Source organism: Myotis daubentonii, chromosome 12 (genome assembly GCF_963259705.1).
Source record: "Myotis daubentonii chromosome 12, mMyoDau2.1, whole genome shotgun sequence".
NCBI classification, from domain to species: Eukaryota; Metazoa; Chordata; class Mammalia; order Chiroptera; family Vespertilionidae; genus Myotis; species Myotis daubentonii.
The window spans coordinates 10863698-10880033 of NC_081851.1; the positions used below are offsets into that span (position 1 = coordinate 10863698).

The following is a 16336-nucleotide window of genomic DNA, read 5'->3' on the forward strand; positions in this document are numbered from 1 at the left end:
TAAAACGAACAACAAACAGCCTTCCCACAGAATCTTTCTCACGCCTCTCCACAGCTTGACTGCTCTCTGTGCTCCCTCCGCTTCTCAGACGCTGAAAGTCATGGGCCGGTCCCAGTCCCGTGTAACGCATCACCTTCGGCTAATGGCTGCAAGCATTGCGTCCCCCAGCCGCCTGGGAGTTTCATCCTGGCTTCTTTTTTTTTTTTTTTTTAAATATATTTCTTTATTGATTTCAGAGAGAAAGGGAGAAGGGGAGAGAGAAACACCAATGATGAGAATCATTGATTGGCTGCCTCCAGCCGGTCCCCTACTGGGGATTGAACCCGCAACCCAGGCATGTGCCCTTGGTCGGAATCGAACCTGGGATTCTTCAGTCCGCAGGCCAACGCTCCATCCACTGAGCCAAACCAGCTGGGGTAATCCTGGCTTCTTTTTTTTTTTTTTTTTTAATTAAATCTTTATTGTTCATATTATTACATTTGTTCCTTTTTTTTCCCCCCCATAACTCCCCTCCTCCCAGTTCCCGCCCTACCCTCCGCCCTCACTCCCCACCCACTGTCCTCATCCATAGGTGCACGATTTTTGTCCAGTCTCTTCCCACATCTCCCACACCCCTTTCCCCCCCAAGAATAGTCAGTCCATTCCCTTTCTATGTCCCTGATTCTATTATAATCAACAGTTCATTCTGTTCATCAGATTATTTATTCACTTGATTCTTAGATTCACTTGTTGATAGATGCATATTTGTTGTTCATAATTTGTATCTTTACCTTTTTCTTCCTCTTCCTCTTCTTAAAGGATACCTTTCAGCATTTCATATAATCCTGGTTTGGTGGTGATGAACTCCTTTAGCTTTTCCTTATCTGTGAAGCTCTTTATCTGACCTTCAATTCTGAATGATAGCTTTGCTGGATAAAGTAATCTTGGTTGTAGGTTCTTGGCATTCATCACTTTGAATATTTCTTGCCACTCCCTTCTGGCCTGCAAAGTTTCTGTTGAGAAATCAGCTGACAGTCGTATGGGTATTCCCTTGTAGGTAACTGAGTTTCTTTCTCTTGCTGTTTTTAAGATTCTCTCTTTATCTTTTGCTCTTGGCATTTTAATTATGATGTGTCTTGGTGTGGTCCTCTTTGGATTCCTTTTGTTTGGGGTTCTCCGCGCTTCTTGGACCTGTAAGTCCATTTCTTTCACCAGGTGGGGGAAGTTTTCTGTCATTATTTCTTCAAATAGGTTTTCAATATCTTGCTCTCTCTCATCTTCTGGCACCCCTATAATTCTGATGTTGGTACGCTTGAAGCTGTCCCAGAGGCTCCTTACACTATCCTCGCATTTTTGGATTCTTTTTTCATTTTGCTTTTCCGGTTGGATGTTTTTTGCTTCCTCACATTTCAAATCATTGACTTGATTCTTGCGCTCCTCTGGTCTGCTGTCGGGCGTCTGTATAATATTCGTTATTTCAGTCCGTGTGTGCTTAATTTCTAGTTGGTTCCCCAATATAAGATCGAGGGTCTTATTAGTTTTCGTGTAGAGCTCATTAAGTTTATCGGCAGCTTCTAAACAGTTCTTGAGAGACCTTAAAAGTGTGGTTCTGAACTCTATTTCTTCCATTGACAATTTTGTCCTGTTTCTTTGTCTCCGCATTTTGTTATGCTTCCTTGGTGCACCCCCTAGTGGTCTTTGTTCGCAGTCTTATAGATAAATCTTGATTGCTGTAGCTAATTCCAGGGAGGGTTTGACCTCCAGGCCAAGTGGCTATGAGATTCAGCTGTGTCAGCGGTGAGAGAACTTCTGTCCTCTAGGGAGGTGCTAATCTAGCCTTTGCCTGAGGCTATCTGGCAAATGCCTCTGTGCAGGGCTTGGGCAGGGCGGGTCGAACAGGATCAACAGGGTGGGCCGGAGAGAGCAGTTATGGCGGCTCTCAGTCCTGTCCCCAGGGGCTCTGCCTCTCTGAGTCCCAGCACCCGCTGCAAAGGTCGGAGAGAAAGCTGCACTCGCTCTGACCGAAGCCAGACAGTCCCGCTTCTTCCGCCTGAGTCTGGGTCCCTAAAGACTCGCCCGGATCTGGAGCTCAGAGTCTGCGACTCCCTCCCGATTGAAAACAACAACCGCGCCCTCCGCCGCCAGCCCGCTCCGCGCACTCCGCACCTCAGAATTTGACTTCAGCACTGCGCCTCCTCTGAGTGTCCGTATGCGTTTCTCTTTCCTCCTAGTTGTAGGACTTCCACTCAGCCAGCGCCCCGGTGGTTCTGGGTGATGTCCCTTCCGTTTTTTGGTTTCACTTTTGAAGTAGTTGTTCAAAGCAGCAAACTCCGGCGTTAACCTATGCCGCCATCTTGGTTCTCAATCCTGGCTTCTTAATGGACAGAGACGTGAGCGGGAACTGAGGTGGGTTTCGAGCCGCCTCCAAGTCCCTGGAGAACTCAAATATGTGCCCATCTGTCCATCCGTGTCCCCTGCTCACTTGGGGACAAGGCTTAATCCCAGGCCTGGCCGATGGGCGCAGCGCTCTCTGGAAGATTCTATCCGCAGACTCAGCGGACTCAGTGCCCTTCTCTGAAGTTACTGCGTGGCTCTCAGTAACAGCTGTGGCGCTTGAGGGGCAGGGGAAAGCAAGGTTGCATATAGGGTTAATTTTGCTGCGGGAAAATTTTTAGTTTATAAAACAACAGGAGTATTCTTTGTAGGAAAAAGTACAACTCTTATAGAAAAATATGGGAACATTTGTTTAGTACCAACAACTAATGTCTGCATATAATCAGTGTCAGGTGGCATCGTTTTTCTCAGCAGGTGGTTTGGAGCACGGAACGCTAGCTTCCCAGAGGGTGGAAACCTGCCCACCTGGAACCCCCTCTCAGCGCTCACCTGCCCACAAAACGGTTACGTTTTTGTAAACCAGAGGTCCTCAAACTTTTTAAACAGGGGGCCAGGTCACTGTCCCTCAGACATTCCACACATGCGCACTGCGGGCCCGGGACGAGTCGGCTGCTAAGCAGGACAGGCAGCGGCGGCAAAAACACCCGGCGGGCCGGATAAATGTTTTCGGTGGGCCACATGTGGCTCGAGGGCCGTAGTTTGAGGACCCCTGTTGTAAACCTTTGAAAAGCAGAACATTCTCACAGCACATTTTTTTCTGTTACATCCCTTCAGGCAAGGGAAACAAAAGAAAAAATGGGGCAAATAGGGCTATTAGTGAGAGAACAGGAAGGGTAATTTTTGGATTAGAATGTGATTTCCTGGAGGAAAGAGAAAGGGAGGTGTTTTTTTTTTTAAAAAAATCGTGTAGATGGCCTCTTCTCTGTATGGGGTAGGGAGATCGCCTACGTGACTCACGGGCTACCTACTAGTGCCTGAGCAGAAAATTCCAGACGGCTTAGTTAAAATTATATTTCTGGGAGAAATGGAAACTGCAATTGGCATTTAAAAAAATATTTTTATTGATTTCAGAGAGGAAAGGAGAGGGAGAGAGAGAAACATCAATGATGACAGAAAGTCATCGATTGGTTGCCTCCCACAGGCCCATACTGGGGATGGAGCGCCAAACCCCTCGAGTGCCCAGACCAGGAATCCAGTCATGACCTCCTGGCTCCTAGGTTGACGTTTAACCTCTGAGCCACACTGGCCGGGCTGTTTATTTTGTGTGTTTTTTTTTTTTAACAGATGTATTGTCCTGCTTGTTTAAACACAATTTACAATTTTTATGACCTAATAATCTCTTTATTTGGAAAACAACATTTATATGTCTGGTGCTTTGATCACAGGACAAAGTTTAAAAGTGGGCATGCTTTGCAAATGTCAGAGTTCTGCTTTGGGTGGTCATTTCATCTTCCACTTTCATGTTTTTCCTGTGAAAGGTCCCAGCTTCCACACCTTGGTCTAAGCCAGTGATGGCGAACCTTTTGAGCTCGGCGTGTCAGCATTTTGAAAAACCCTAACTTAACTCTGGTGCTGTGTCACATATAGAAATTTTTTGATATTTGCAACCATAGTAAAACAAAGATTTATATTTTTGATATTTATTTTCTATATTTAAATGCCATTTAACAAAGAAAAATCAGCCAAAAAAATGAGTTTGTGTGTCAGCTCGGACACGCGTGTCATAGGTTCGCCATCACTGGCTAAGCTGTGGCTTGTCCCACAGCTGGTGCACTTTGTTGTCATCAGAGTTTACGTAAACCAGGCGGGGCTGGAAATAAGTGGTGTGTGATTGGCCATTCAGTAATTGTATGCTAATTAACGTGTCAGCTTGAACTGTTTCGAAAATGCTGGAGGATTCAAAACACTTTGTCAAGCTTTGAGAGTGAAAAAGTTTTGAGAAAAACTCAGACCAATATATGTGTGGGTAAAATAGCACAGTTAGAAAAAGTCACCATTAGTAAAATATGTGTGGGTTTCGTTCGCTTCGGAAAAGCCCTCCACCTCCAGGTTAAGACTATACTTTCAGGGATCATTTCTATAGTTTGTCACTAGAGAAGTTTCTCTGAACGTGTAGAGCACCCGAAACCACAAGGAGGAGGCACAGCGTTCTCTCCTGAGCGTGAAGCCGGCTTTTGGCGTTGCTTTTGCAGCTGCCACCAGCCATTGATGATCGCTCTTCTCTTCCACTGGGAGAGTAAGAGGGAGAGGACGTAGTCTGAGTGGTTTCTGTTAAAAATAAAAAATAGAAAGAGAAAAAATGGGATTATATCAAACTAAGAAGTTTTTTTTGTGTGTTTTTTTTTAATTAAATCTTTATTGTTCAGATTATTACATTTGTTCCTCTTTTTTCCCCCCCATAACTCCCCTCCTCCCAGTTCCCGCCCCACCCTCCGCCCTCACTCCCCACCCACTGTCCTCATCCATAGGTGCACGATTTTTGTCCAGTCTCTTCCCAAATCTCCCACACCCCTTTCCCCCCCAAGAATAGTCAGTCCATTCCCTTTCTATGTCCCTGATTCTATTATAATCAACAGTTCATTCTGTTCATCAGATTATTTATTCACTTGATTCTTAGATTCACTTGTTGATAGATGCATATTTGTTGTTCATAATTTGTATCTTTACCTTTTTCTTCCTCTTCCTCTTCTTAAAGGATACCTTTCAGCATTTCATATAATCCTGGTTTGGTGGTGATGAACTCCTTTAGCTTTTCCTTATCTGTGAAGCTCTTTATCTGACCTTCAATTCTGAATGATAGCTTTGCTGGATAAAGTAATCTTGGTTGTAGGTTCTTGGTATTCATCACTTTGAATATTTCTTGCCACTCCCTTCTGGCCTGCAAAGTTTCTGTTGAGAGTGAAAAGCTGACAGTCGTATGGGTATTCCCTTGTAGGTAACTGAGTTACTTTCTCTTGCTGTTTTTAAGATTCTCTCTTTATCTTTTGCTCTTGGCATTTTAATTATGATGTGTCTTGGTGTGGTCCTCTTTGGATTCCTTTTGTTTGGGGTTCTCCGCGCTTCTTGGACCTGTAAGTCCATTTCTTTCACCAGGTGGGGGAAGTTTTCTGTCATTATTTCTTCAAATAGGTTTTCAATATCTTGCTCTCTCTCATCTTCTGGCACCCCTATAATTCTGATGTTGGTACGCTTGAAGCTGTCCCAGAGGCTCCTTACACTATCCTCGCATTTTTGGATTCTTTTTTCATTTTGCTTTTCCGGTTGGGTGTTTTTTGCTTCCTCGCATTTCAAATCATTGACTTGATTCTTGCGCTCCTCTGGTCTGCTGTCGGGAGTCTGTATAATATTCGTTATTTCAGTCCGTGTATGCTTAATTTCTAGTTGGTTCCCCAATATAACATCGAGGGTCTCATTAGTTTTCTTGTAGAGCTCATTAAGTTTATCGGCGGCTTCTAAACAGTTCTTGAGAGACCTTAAAAGTGTGGTTCTGAACTCTATATCTTCCATTGACAATTTTGTCCTGTTTCTTTGTCTCCGCATTTTGTTATGCTTCCTTGGTGCACCCCCTAGTGGTCTTTGTTCGCAGTCTTATAGTTAAACCTTGATTGTTGTAGCTAATACCAGGGAGGGTTTGACCTCCAGGCCAAGTGGCTATGAGAATCCCAAACTAAGAAGTTTTTGTACAATAAAGGAAATCCACCCACTGAATGGAGAATGTATTTGCCAGTGACACATCTGATAAGGGGTTAATCAGAATTTATAAAGGACTCATAAAACTCAGCACCAAAAAAAAGATCCAAAAAAAAGATCCAATTAAGAAATGAGCAAAGGAGCTGAACACACACTTCTCTAAAGAGGACATACAGATGGCCAATAGACATATGAAAAGATCTTCAAAGTCACTAATCATCAGAGACATTAAAACCACAATGAGATACCACCTCACACCTGTCAGAATGGCTACCATCAATAAATCAACAAACAAGTGCTGGCTTGGATGTGGAGAAAAGGGAACCCTCGTGCACTGCTGGTGGGAATGCAGACTGGTGCAGCCACCTTGGAAAGCAATATGGAATTTCTTCCAAAAATTAAAAATGGAACTGCCTGATGACCCAGTAAATCCACTTCTAAGAAACCTGAAACACTAATTCGAAAGAATATATGCACCCCTATGTTTGTTGCAGCATTATTTACAATAGTCAAGATCTGGAAGCAGCCCAAGTGCCCATCAGTAGACAAGTGGATAAAAAGCTGTGGAACATTTACACCATGGGATACTACGCAGCTGTAGAAAAGAAGCATCTCTTACCCTTGGAGACAGCATGGTTGGATCTGGAGATTATTATGCGAAGCAAAATTGGCCAGAGAAAGACAAATACCACGCTATGTCACTTATATGTGGAATCTAATGAACAAAATAAGCTAACAAAATGGAAACAGATTCGTAGATACAGAGAACAGACTGACAGCTGTCAGAGGGAGGGCATTGGGAGGCTGGGTGAAAAAGATGGAAGGGTTAAGCCAAAAAACCCCTCAAGACAGACAACAGTATGGTGATTACCAGAGGGAAAGGGTGTGTGTTGTCTGTGATGAGATCATGGGCTGACGTCCGGTGAAGAACCTGCGTGAGCGTTTGTCTGCTAGGACTGCCATAACCTCATTCCGCAGACCGGGTGCCTGACGACAGAAACTTATTCTCACAGTGCTGGGGGTGGAAGTCCCAGATGGAGGTGTTGGCAGGTTTGGTTTCTCTCGATGCTTCTCTCCTCTGGTTGCCTCTTCACATGGCTGTCCCTCTGTGCTTGTGGGTCCTGGTATCGCTCCCTGTTCTTATTAAGGACCCCGTCAGATTGGCTTCGCAGCTAACTGCCTCGTTGTGGCAGAACCTCTAACCACCGGTACGTTCTGAAGTGCTGGGGTTGGGAGTTTAACACTTGAATTCTGGGGGGACACAATTCAGACTGTAACCCATGGGGCACGCACAGCTGCAGGATGTAAGAAGAGCTATACGTTGCTAAAGGAACCCAGAAGGCGAAGTGTTCAAGGGACCCTGGGGCATCTGGGAATTCTCCTCAGAGGCGGGTTTTGAACAGCCTCTTCGACGGGGTAGGCTTTCTCCCACCCTCGGAACACGGGGTGGGCTGTGCAGGGAGGAGCGGGTTTGAAGGAGTTCCCAGGCCCAGCTGCTGAAGAAGTGGGCTCTCCAGGCTGGGGCGGTGAGCAGCCATGTCAGTGGAGACGTGCGTTGCAGAGAACAGGGAGGGACCCTCACGAGGGCTGCGGTGGGGGAGGGGGCACCCCTGTGCCAGGCCGCCTGCGCACAACACCGTGCAGTGGAGAGACGCAGGAAAGACAGTGGAGTTTAATCGCTCTCTGTCTTTATTAATAAAGGGAAACATGTAACGATGCCACAGAAAAGAATAAAGTTAAAAGTAAAATCATAATTCTCACCCCTGATCCCCCCCCCCCCCCCCAACCAGTTTATTAGTGGTAACCACTGCTAACAACAGCTTGTGCCCGGCCTTCCTGCCTGCTTTTCAAGGCTCTATTAAAAAAAGAAGAGAAAAGGAAGAAATGCGAGAGGGAGAGGCCAGTGAGAGAGGAGGCAGGAAACCGGGCTTGCTCGCCGCTCTGCTGTGGGCCTGGGCCTTTCTTGCAGCTCCAGCTCCCTCGTTCTTTCAGTCCTTCATCCCCCAAGGTGAGGGCAGTTCCACACCGCCCGCCGCAGGCAAGTGGGAAAATTAAGGTGGTGTGTGTGTCCCAGCACAACACTGCCTCTGCCTGACTGAGAGGCTGAAGCTGGCTCCCGCCTGGCAGGTGCTGTCAGATGAAGTGGCAGCGATCTGCCCGAGTATCAAGGCTGACGGCACCTTTAGTGGGGAGCTTTGTGGGAGAACACTCAGCTGGACTTTGAAATCAGTTGAGCGTGGTTTCCAGTCCTGCCTGTGGGGCGTCTGGTGCTTTGGCTCCTGAGCTGAACAGGCAGGTGTGTGGCCCAGGGTGGCCGTGAGGATGGGCGAGGCTGCGGCAGGGGTGGGCAGCAGTGCCTGCTCCATGGGCACCGGGACGGGCTCTTCTCCTGCCTGGTACGCGGCTTCCGTGATCAGGAGGAGGAGAGGCGATCCCCTGAGCTCGCAGACACGCGCCGTGCGAGCATCCCAGTCATCTGCGCAAAGCTGCCAGCTCTAAAGTAGATGGAGCGCATTGCCCAGCAGTGTCTGCCCAAAGGCCCACAGCTCTGTGCCATCAGCACAGTGGGACACCTGCCCTCTTAGTAGCCCTTCATGCTCCATCTTTAATGCCTCCCTGGAGCAAAGCGTATTGGTGACGGCTGTCAGCCTGGGTCCGGGGCAGGCGGCGGCTGGGAGGAAACGGCCAGCCCTGCCACGCGCCTCAGTCCCGATGCAGGCAGGCACCGGGAATGCGGAGGGCAGCTCTTCCTCATGCCATTCCTGGGCCCCGCAGGGGAGGCCCTGAGCCCTGAGCCGCCCTGGGGTGAAGTAGGCGCCGCAGCTCAACGCCCAGGAGGATGAGTGAAAGCCCTGGTGTGGCTAGGCGTCTTGAAGCACCCTTGAGAAGGAGGGTATCTCCGTGTTGCAGAGAACTTAGATTATCCGTGCATTTTGCAGTGGTAAAGTTTTGCATCATTAAGGGTCCAACTTAATGTAGAAAAAGAACATCTGGTGTGTGTTCGTGTCTCCTCTCCCTCCTCCTCTTTGGGGTCTGAAGGGCGGTGCACGTGGGGAAGTCCTGTTCAAGGACACGTCTCCATGTCGCCTGCCGCCCGCCCGCAGCGGCCGTGTGGGGCGGCGTGCACTCTCGGATGAGGGTCTTCCTTCCTCCTGGTGAAGCGCCTGTGCCTGGCGGTGCTCGCCGGGGTTGCTTTTGCACCATGTTGGCTTTGCCTATGGGTTAGGTCACACCTGTCCTGAAGGCCCGGTTTGGAGGGCTCGCGCTTCGAGTACGCAAACAGCCCACCTTGTGCAGAGGCGGTGGGCAGACTCCCTTTAACGCGAGGGGGAAAGGCTTCGATCACTGTTTGTTCTTAAAGTCATGCTTATTAGTGTGTTGACAGTTTGCCAGTGAAAGGCTTTTCTCACGGGAAACACCGCAGCCTTCGTTTTTTACACGTGAGTCCCAGGTGGCCATCCGCTCCTTCACTTGAACTTGAAGGGTGCCCCTTTGATCGATGCTCCTCTGTGGCTTCGGTCCTGCTCTTCCTGTTCCCGGCCTGGCCCACACACAGGCCGTGTGCTGTTGATGTGGGGGATGTGGTGTTTTGAGGCCTGCGTTCCTAGCTCTACAGCCTATTAGGGAACACCTGTAGCCCCCCGAGAACTTCACTCATGGTTAAGAGGGGTGTGAGTACCTGTCCTGTCAGGGTATTGGGAGGATTGAATGCAGCGCTCCTGAGAGCACGGTGCGTGCAAAGGGAGGCCCCATGGGGACAACCCAGACGGCACACCAACTGCCCAGCCTTGGGCCACAGGGATCTGACATCAGGCAAATTTACTTTTCAATTAAAAATTTCAAATACAACTTATGTCTGAAAGAACCACTGACTACACCAATATGGAGGGAGGTCGTGTTGGTGGGCTTGGCTGCTTACCGTTTTTAATATATTTTATTGATTTTTTTACAGAGAGGAAGGGAGAGGGATAGAGAATTAGAAACATCGATCGCTACCTCCTGCACACTCCCTACTAGGGATGTGCCTGAAACCAAGGTACATGCCCTTGACCGGAATCGAACCTGGGACCCTGAGCCAAACCGGTTAGGGTTGGTGGTTTTCTTTAGTAAGTGGCTTATGTAAGGTCGGAAGTGAAAAATTAAGAACCCGTGTTCCAGGTGTCAGGTCAGACATGAAAATTCCCATTTCGAAAGAACCTGTCATTTTACCGTAAACACTTAGCAGAGAGAAGGGTGTGATCAACCTGGTATACATTTAAAAAAAAAACTTTATTGTTGGAAGTATTACATATGTCCCCTCTTTTCCCCCTTGACCCTTTCTAGCCCACCCCTGCCCCCTGCCCCCGGCCTTCACCACCCTGTTGTCTGTGTCCATGGGTTATGCATATATGCATACAAGTTCTTTGGTTGACCACTTCCCATCACCTACCCTCCCCCGCCTTCCCTCTGAGATTTTTCAGGCTGTTCCGTGCTTCCATGTCCCTGGATCCGCTCCATTCATGTTTATTGTGTTTACTAGATGCCACATATGAGTGAGATCATGTGATACTTGTCTTTCTCTGACTGGCTTATTTTACTTAGCATATAATTACCAGGTCCATCCATTCTGTCTCAAAGAGTAAGAGATTTTTTTTTTTTTTTTTTTTTTTTTTTTTTTTTTTTTTTTTTTACTGCTGCATAGTATCCCATGGTGTAAATGTACCACCGCTTTTTTATCTACTCATCTACTGATGGGCAGATGGGCTGTTTCCAGTTCTTGTGCTGCTATGCTGGATTCCTAGAAGTGGGATCACTGGGTCAAATGGCAGTTCCATATTGAATTTTTTGAGGAAACTTCATACTGTTTTCTATAATGGCTGCACCAATCTGCATTCCCACCAGCAGTGTACTAGGGTTCTCTTTTCTCCACATCCTCGCCAATAATTGCCATTTGTTGATGGTAGACAGACATTCTAACAGGTGTGAGGTGATAACTTCTCATTTTAATTTGCATCTGTGTGTCCACTTTGGAGAAGTGTCTATTTAGGTCCTTTGCCCATTTTTTAAAAATATATTTTTATTGATTTCAGAGAGGATGGGAGAGGGAGAGTTAGAAACATCAGTGATGAGAGGAAATCATTGATTGGCTGCCTCCTGCACCCCCCCACCCCATAGGGGATCAAGCCCACAACCCGGGCATGTTCACTTGACTGGAATCAAACCTGAGACCCTTCAGTCCACAGACTGACACTCTATCCACTGAGCCAAACCAGCTAGGGCCTATGCCCATTTTTTAATTGGATTGTTTGTTTTCTTTTTGTTAAGTTGCGTAAGTTCCTTATATTTGTTGGATATTAACCCCCAGCTTTATTTTGTTTCTTTTTTTCTCCAGCTTTTTTTTTTGTTTCCATTTGCATGGAAAAAATTTGTTTCCATCTCTTCATTCTCATCCTGTGTGAGACTTTTTTTCTGAGGTGGGTCTCTTGTAGACAGCATATAGGTGGGTCATGTTTTTGTATCCATTCAACCACCCTATGCCTTTTGTTTGGAGTATTTAATCCATTTACATTAAAGTTTATTATTAAGAGGTATTTATTTATTGCCATTTTAATTATGAATGCCTAGGTTTCACTCTCCATTTCTTTTCATTATATCATTGCCTTTAGCATTTCTTGCAATGCTGGCTTGGTGGTGATAAACTCCCCCCCCCCCTTTTTTTTATTTTTTTGGTCTGGGAAGCTCTTTATTTCACCATCTTGAATGAGAACCTTGCTGGATATAGTAACCTTGGTTTCAGATCCTTGCTATTCATTACCTTGAGTGCTTAATGCTTTTGCCTTTAGAGTTTCTGATGAGATATCAGTTGACAGCCTTATGGGAGCTCCTTTATAGGTAACAAATTGCTTTTCTCTTGCTGCCTTTAAGGTTCTCTCTTTGTCTTTCATTTTTGGCATTTTGATTATGATGTGTCAGGGCATGGGCCTTTTTGGGTTTTTCTTGCTTGAGTCTCTGTACCTCCTGAACTTGGGTGACTTTTTCCTTCACCAGGTTAGGAAAGTTTTCTGCCATTATTTCTTCAAACATGTTCTCTATCCCTTACTCCCTTTCTTCCCCATTCTAGTGCACCTATTATGTGAATATTGTTGTTTTTTAAAAAAATATATTTTTATTGATTTCAGAGAGTGAGAGGGAGAAAGAGTTAGGAACTTCAATTATGAGAATCATTGATCAGCTGCCTCCTGCAGCTGGGGATTGAACCTGCAACCCAGGCATGTGCCCTTGACTGGAATCAAAACCAGGACCTTACAGTGTGCTGGCCAACACTCTATCCACTGAGCCAAACCAACTAGGACTGTCCTCTTGTTTTCTAATTCTTTCTTTCTTTTTTTTTTTGGTTCTCTGATTGGATGAATTTTCTTCCCTAATTCACTGACTCCATCCTCAGCTTCTCCTAATCTGCTGTGTATTCTTTCCAATGTTTTATTTGTGTTATGTCATTCTTTATTTCCAACTGTTCTTTTTCATAGTTACTATATCTTTTCTCATGCTGTTGACATCTTTGCCATCATTATTCTGAACTCTATTATCACATAGTTTTATCTCTATTTCATTTATCTCTTCTTCTGGAGAATTCTCTTGTTCTTTCATTTGGGGCTTTTCTTTTGGCTCCTCATTTTGGCTGCCTGTTTGGGTTTGTGACTGTGTATTAGGTAGATCTGTTACACCTTCCAGTCTCTACTGCAGGACAGTGTCGAACACTGTTTCTGACTAATTAGATCAGGCAAATACTCAAAGCCTCCAGAGACCTGCCTCTGCCCAAAGACTGATTGGTTTAGTCTTCAGTAGTCCTCAGGCAATCGTCCATGGGTGTGGCAAGAGGTTTTCCAACAGGTGGGGCCCTTGCTTTTACCTGGAGGCTAATTGTTATTCTCAATCTCTTAATGGGCCTCAGAAAGCCACACCATGGAGTAAGGGGTTTTCCAATAGGGTAGGTGAACTGTCTTCTCCCCCAGGCAAAAACCGCCTGGATTGCAAAGGCCTGCCTGAGAAAACGGACCTCTGCAGCGTGAGGGAATAACTTAGCACAGGAAACCAGGGTGTCTGCCTTCTGAGCTCTAACCTCAGAGCCCCCGATCCTGGCTTCTGCTCACACAGCTCCAGTCTACTCTGTCCTCCCTCTGCTGGAGCCCAAGGGGAGTGGCTGCACACTAAATTTTGTGTTGGCCCTTTAAGAGGGTGCCTGTTTTTCCAGCCCTCTCTCCCTGGCAGAGTGCTTTTCACAGCCAGATATGTGGGCACCTTTCTCAGTTCTGGTGCTTTTTGCTGGGGGCGGGGCAGGGGGGGCTCGCTTGGAGATTAGGCCCCAGAGTTCTCAGTGGCACCCCCCACAGCTGAGATATCGCTGCAGAACTTCAGCTGCTGCCTGTGGGTGCCCGCCAGCCCTCTCCTGCCCCCCCACCTACCAGCCTCTAGTGGTCTTCACTTTCCATCCTTGGTTATCAGGGTTCTCTCCAGTTGATTATTCAGGGTGGTTTTTTGTTTATTTGTTTGTTTTATGTATTTTTAGTTATAATTTTAATTTGGTCCTGGATGGGTGTCTGTCGCCATTTTCAATCTCCATTTCCATCCTGGTATACATCTAACGTCTTGCCCAAATCTAGTCTTCCCATTCATTGTGTTTGGTTATCACCTTTTCCTTGAATTTAATCATATTTTTAAATAAAAAGCATGTACCCTCTACAATAATGCTAGAGAATATATAAAATAGGAATAAGTTTTTAATGAAAATTTATGAACTTGCCTTTGTAACATTTTTATGATAGCCCTACTCAGATTATCTTTTTGCTACTTGACTAAAATAGAACTCGATTTTTCTGTGGGGTGTTTAACACTTTGGGCCATAATCAAGCCAGGGATGAATTAATAGATCTCTGAGGGAACTGTCAAGACAGATCCCCTCTGGGTGTGAAATGTAATTAACAATGGCAGTGAACTCAGTGGGAGCGCCGCAGACCTTCAGGGACCTGGAAAATGCCAGGCAAGGACTGAAAGTAGTTCCCTGGTGGAGGGAAGGTGAGGGGAGAGCAGACTGCCCAACAGGAGGGAGAGGCTGCAGTGTCGCTGGTATTTCTGGGGATGTTATTCTCAGGTTTCCTGCAGGGATGATTTTAGCACCAGGCTGTGGGCCCCGTAGCTGGCCTCTCAATAAATGGCCAGGACGAGAGACTCCAAGACAGGATGGCATCTAAGTAATGTCAGTGCTCTCTGCGGTGGCTGCCTCAGCGCCCAGACGGGCTTCCTTCCCAGGGGGCAGCCTTCCTTTTGTTATGGCAAGCTCCGCAGGTGTGGGTGGGGAGCCGGGGGTAGGGAGTCTGAATACACTTGGGACCTAGGTCCCTGTTTTATGGCTTGCTGTCCCCATTCTCTCCATCCCTTGCCTCGCTGACCGTGGCCTCCATCTGATTGGCGGCTAGAAGGTGGGGAGAGGTCATTAGGTACAAGGCAACTTTCTTCTGGGGTTTATTAAAAATATTTGTTTCAGGTAAATAAGCAGTTATTTCTCAAGCAGTTACTTAAAATCAAACAAGCAAGCGTCCTAATGTGTGATTTTCTGTTTCTTTTCAGATCGCCTCTGCGCCTTTACTACGAGAGGTTTCCCAGAGCAGAGCCCTGTGGAGGTGGGAGTTGGGTTTGGGAGCCTGGAGAATTGCCGCCGCTCCGTCCCTGCGCAGGTGTGATCTGCTGGAGTCATCGCCAGGGGTTCTGGTGTGGCCAGTCATCTCGTAGCTGAGGCCAAGGGTAAGTCTGCAGCTTCCTGCTTTAAAATGGGGAGAAGAGGCTGCTTTCGCCTGAGATACTTGCTTGGCACAGTAGGTTGGACATTAATAAAATGGCAGGAGGCGTAGCCCTGATTGTTGAGACACATAATATTTCCGTTCCCAAGGGACTTGGTTGAAACGTTACGGTCACTAGCCCTGCTGTAGGGTGTGACGCGCTGAGGAGCTGGAGGCGTAGCACAGGCACCTCGCCCGGGAAACGCCCTGCGCTCAGCTCTCCGGCCCAGCAGGTGGCTCTCGAGGCTGCAGGTCGGGCCTCCCGCGCCGCTGGGAGCCCTGAGACGAGGGGCGCTGCCGCCGGGACGCTCAGTCCGGCAGAGGCTTCACTCCGCTCTGATGCCGAGAAGACAGGTCTGCATCAGAAGGTGCCAATAGATAAAGGGTTTTGAGGAACGTTTACCTGTTTGTACGAGAATGTACTTGTGTGTGTTAAACTGAAACCATGTCTGTATTGTAGGCAGGCGGGTTCTGAGATCCAGGGGCCCTGTAATAGCAGATACTAGACAACGTCATACCTCGCATAACATAGCATCGCTGAGCCCTGGCATCGTTTGGGATGTTTGACTTAGGACGTAAGAAATGCTGGGCAGCATTCTGGCCGACCTGGCTCCGTCTCTGGCTGTGTGAGCAGGTGCAAGTGCACCTCCAGACCAGGGCCTCACAGCTGGGAGCAGTGCCTCACAGCTGGAAGCAGTGCCTCACAGCTGGAAGCAGTGCCTCGCAGCTGGGGCCAATGCCTCACAGCTGGGAGCAGTGCCTCACAGCTGGGGCCAGTGCCTCACAGCTGGGGCCAATGCCTCACAGCTGGGAGCAGTGCCTCACAGCTGGGGCCAGTGCCTCACAGCTGGGGCCAATGCCTCACAGCTGGGAGCAGTGCCTCACAGCTGGAAGCAGTGCCTCACAGCTGGGGCCAGTGCCTCACAGCTGGAAGCAGTGCCTCACAGCTGGGACCAGGGCCTCACAGCTGGGACCAGTGCCTCACAGCTGGGGCCAGTGCCTCACAGCTGGAAGCAGTGCCTCACAGCTGGGACCAGGGCCTCACAGCTGGGACCAGGGCCTCACAGCTGGGCCCAGTGCCTCACAGCTGAGACCAGTGCCTCACAGCTGGAACTAGTGCCTCACAGCTGGAAGCAGTGCCTCACAGCTGGGGCCAGTGCCTCACAGCTGGGACCAGGGCCTCACAGCTGGGCCCAGTGCCTCACAGCTGAGACCAGTGCCTCACAGCTGGAACTAGTGCCTCACAGCTGGAAGCAGTGCCTCACAGCTGGGGCCAATTCCTCACAGCTGGGGCCAGTGCCTCACAGCTGGAACTAGTGCCTCACAGCTGGAAGCAGTGCCTCACAGCTGGGGCCAATGCCTCACAGCTGAGACCAGTGCCTCACAGCTGGAACTAGTGCCTCACAGCTGGAACTAGTGCCTCACAGCTGGAAGCAGTGCCTCACAGCTGGAACTAGTGC

General features: G+C 47.9%; 1 protein-coding gene and 1 non-coding gene across 4 annotated transcripts in view; both read left to right on the plus strand.

Annotated features, from left to right (window-relative positions):
• Positions 1–16336, plus strand: part of NCK2 (NCK adaptor protein 2) — a 145538-nt gene that overhangs the window by 58201 nt on the left and 71001 nt on the right. For 2 of the 3 annotated variants that reach the window (XM_059658950.1, XM_059658948.1), the window contains exon 2: positions 14668–14841. The exons of the other annotated variant lie outside the window; for it this stretch is intronic. The gene's annotated coding sequence lies outside the window, so the exon portion shown is untranslated. The remainder of the gene's footprint in view (positions 1–14667; positions 14842–16336) is intronic. 3 annotated transcript variants of the gene reach the window in all.
• LOC132214132 (small nucleolar RNA U3) lies at positions 4426–4639 on the plus strand. Its single transcript, XR_009448213.1, has one exon. It is a non-coding gene; the product is annotated as a small nucleolar RNA U3 (small nucleolar RNA).